The following is a 4,153-nucleotide window of genomic DNA, read 5'->3' on the forward strand; positions in this document are numbered from 1 at the left end:
AGCACATGTCCACTGCATAATGTAAGCTGTCACCACAAGCACCAGTAGCAAATACAACTGCCTGCACATAAAATGAATTGGTCCTTACATGTTCCAGTCCTAAATGCACTTATGATGGTATCCAGCTAGGTTTACTCAGAGCAAACTGATGGGCCTAAATCAGTTATGTACTCATGTTCATTAATTTCAATGGATCTACTCTGAGTAGGACTAGCATTGGGTACAACCCATAGTTTCAAACAAGCTCTGTGGCAGTCAGTAGCCGTTACTAAGACGAAAATGTGCTTCGGATCAAAATGTTAAGAGATGATGATCCCACTGAGAAAACCACAATCTTAAACCTGCTTACTCAGGAGTAAGCACCTGTGGATTCAATAGGACTCACTTCTGAATAGACATAGTTAGAAGAATGCTGTAAATTTAGATGTAATAAGATTGTGCTGTGGTTAAATTGTGCTGGAAGTTGTTCAGATGTTTTATTCTTTTTGCAAACCACTTTGAGGGCTTTTTTTTTTTTTTTTACAATCAGGCAGTATATAAATTTTATGAAATGAAGTAACTTATTTGTAAAGCTGTATTATTACATCTAAACAGGATTTTAAACTGAGAAAAGGACAATCCTATGGCACACTGTGCTAACAAAGCTGTTGGCATAAATACTGCTGCTGAAGGGTTAAAGACTCAGCATTGGGCGCTGAGCCAGTATCTTGTGTTTGTGCCCAATTTGTCAAGTGGGTGGTCATATGTCCTCTTAAAAAGCTGAAGTCTCAGCCCTAAGCTTATCTATTCAGTAAAAGTATCCAGATACATTTTAGCTTCCAACAAAGGGAGCGGGGAGACTTTCCAATTATGGCACACTCCACATTTGTTATGGATAGATGCTTATATGGGTCAGATATATCCCTATATTTAATGATACTTGCCAGGTATTACAATGAATGAGGTTACTAATTGGAAGAATAAGAAAAAGGAACAACCCAAGTATTTCTGTTCTAATCAGGACTTGGTGCAAAACGGTAGAAAGGTTATTTGTTTTATACACTTGTTTGGTTTTCTTTTCCTCTTATAGTTAAATACAATGATGATACTTCTTTTGAAACATAGCAATCAAGCCACCTCCCGTCTTCCAATCCTTTAATTAAAAAATAATTTTAATAATCTAAGCCTGCACTATCTGGCACTTTGGTCTCCAATGATATAGAAGTTGAATTTGTGGCAACACAGTTGGCTTTTTTATGCAAATATGGCTGGCTGTTAGCCAATTCCTTCTCAAGTGTAGTTGAGAAAATGGGATAATTATTCTGTAGGCTTTTCTGTTCTTCAGATGACAAGAAAGCCTATTCAAATCACTCCTTCTACTGGTGTGTCCTACATGCAAATGCACTAGATCAGTGCTTCCCCAACTTAGGTCTCCATCTGTTGTTGTTTTTTTGGACTACAATTCCCATCATCCCTGACCACTGTTCCTGTTAACTAGGAATGATGGAAGTTGTAATCCAAAAACAGATGACGACCCAAGTTTGGGAAACACTGTAAAAGGTAAAGGGACCCCTGACCATTAGGTCCAGTCGTGGCCAACTCATCTCGCTTTATTGGCCAAGGGAGCCAGCGTACAGCTTCCGGGTCATGTGGCCAGCATGACTAAGCCGCTTCTGGCGAACCAGAGCAGCGCACGGAAACGCCGTTTACCTTCCCGCCGGAGCGGTACCTGTTTATCTACTTGCACTTTGACGTGCTTTTGAACGGCTAGGTTGGCAGGAGCTGGGACCGAACAACAGGAGCTCACCCTGTCACGGGGATTCGAACCGCCAACCTTCTGATCGGCTAGTCCTAGGCTCTGTGGTTTAACCCACAGCGCCACCCGGGAAACACTGTATTAGGTGCCAAAATGTGAAGCAGTGAATATGCATACAAATACCTGAGGGATGAAAGGGGCACAGGGGGAAGAGCCCCGACTACCCAAAGATGCCTCCACCTGGCAGAGATCAAGGGCACACACACACACTGCTCTAGGATTGTGGGGAACACTTACGACAGAGCAGTGCAGAAGCATGAATGCATATTAGTGATGCCACCCAGAGTCTCATGAAGGAGCAATTGAGTTCATAGTCCAACTTTCCCTCTTCCAGCCACCCTTTAACTTGTAAAGGGGCTGTTCCTTCACAGGTTGGGAATCCTTCACAGGTCGGCATAATAAACCTATAATACTGAAAAAGACACTAACTGCAGCAGCTGTTACAGAAAGGAGGAAGGGGGGAAGCAGTTAGCTGCAGCATCTTGGAAAAGAAGGTACACGCTACAAGACAGGTATGCACCTTGCTATAGCCCTGGATTTACAATTCTGATATGAATTCCATGACAGAGCCAACTAATTTGGAGCACTGCTATAGCATAAGCATCAAACGCATTGTTTTTGGCATTTATATGCCAACCTATAAAGCAAAGATCTCTGGGCCATGTACAGTAAAAAGCAATGCATCATATCCAGTGTTGTGCAAATGAACATGACAATACTTCCCTCCCCCAAGCCTCTCACACAACCCCCAAATTTGCTTCAAAGGCTCTCCCCACCTTGGGGGACTACAAGGGGAAGAAGGGAAAGTTCTACTGTGCAAGCTGAAATACCATTAGATGTCACCCAATACCATTAGATGTCACCCAAAGTAAATCTGAAATGAAAGCATGCAATCAAAGCAAATTAAATACCACATTAAGAACAGAGCACGCAACACCTCCAAGATGTGAATAGTCTTCACTGTAGTGTGTGGGGTTTTTTTTTTAAAGGAAATGCGCAAACTTTGTGGCGTTTGATCTGCAGCGGTTATTTCACACTTACAAATCATCACATATGCCCATGTGAAGGAGCATTCAAGGCTTTGACAGTGGTCTCTCTCCCCTGTCCTCCGAATAATCCTTTAAAATTCAGAATGTCAACCTACAAAGGGGGCTTTCCCATTTTTAAATGTCACAGGAAACAGGAAGGCAAATATGCAAACACGTGAGTAAAAGGAGGGAAGCAACAACTCAAATCTCACTAAAAGACATTTACATTTCATAGGCTCAGGCTTACAGAAGCCAGACATTAAAACTGCATGTAAAAAATGTTAATCCCGAGGAAAAACAAGGAGGACCAGAGGCAGCAAAATAATTATGCAAGGTTGCGGACTATAGACTCCTTACTTCCACCCCCACCCCCAATCACATATTGTTTGCTGCAGATGTACCAGACCTTTTATTTAGGTCAATCACAAAAGCTGCCAACGTTACTACAGTACTGAGATAGAGTTATGGGTAAGAAATTAGGCCAACGAATACAATTAATTCTGTACAGTTAAAGGGATGAATAATAAAGGGGAGTGCTCTAATCGGACTACTTTTTATGTTTTCCTCTTCATGGGTTGCAACAGGTCTTCATGAACCATGAAACTAAATAGGTAGCAACTAAGCAACAAGACTTGTATTTAAACAAAGGACCAACAAAAGCTTTGAGCATTGCGGTGCCCCCGTTTTTTCCATTCTGTGTATGTTTTAACTGCATGGTGTTCTCAGCTTTCAAAATACCGGGCACATAAAGAAAAACTCCCATATTCTACAAATCAAAATCCAAGGCATTAAATTACCATTAAATTCTACACACTTAACTTGGTTTGATCAGAGCTTAGGAAAGCAGTGACGGTACACCGTGTAACGATCAGTGTGTAGACCTTGCTACTGCGCTGGTAGAAAGCCCAACTGCTGCAACCTTTTCCTCATCGGGGAGCTGCTCCACCTACTTTAACATTCTGGTTGCCATTTCCTGAACCTTTTCCAGCTCTATGGTATCCTTTGTGAGGTGCAGCAACCAGAACTATACCTATTATTTCAGGTGCAGCTTTATTTTCAGTGCTTTCCCCAAGGTTCCCTAGCGCAGAATTTGCCTTTTTCTCTACAGCTGCCATACACTTGGGTCAACATCTTCACTGAGTAGCCCATTACAACCCCAAGGTCATGTTCCTGCTTAACTTGAGTAAAGCTCATGTACCTACACTCTTCTCTCTCTTAAATAAAAATGCTATGTCACTTCTTAAATTTAGATCTTTTAAGAAGTTGTGTGAAATGCACGTAATACTTTACTCACTTGGACTTTTTGAAATCTTAATGAATTAACACTGGA

This window comes from Podarcis tiliguerta, assembly GCF_965153285.1.
Source record: "Podarcis tiliguerta genome assembly, chromosome: 5".
Lineage (NCBI taxonomy): Eukaryota > Metazoa > Chordata > Lepidosauria > Squamata > Lacertidae > Podarcis > Podarcis tiliguerta.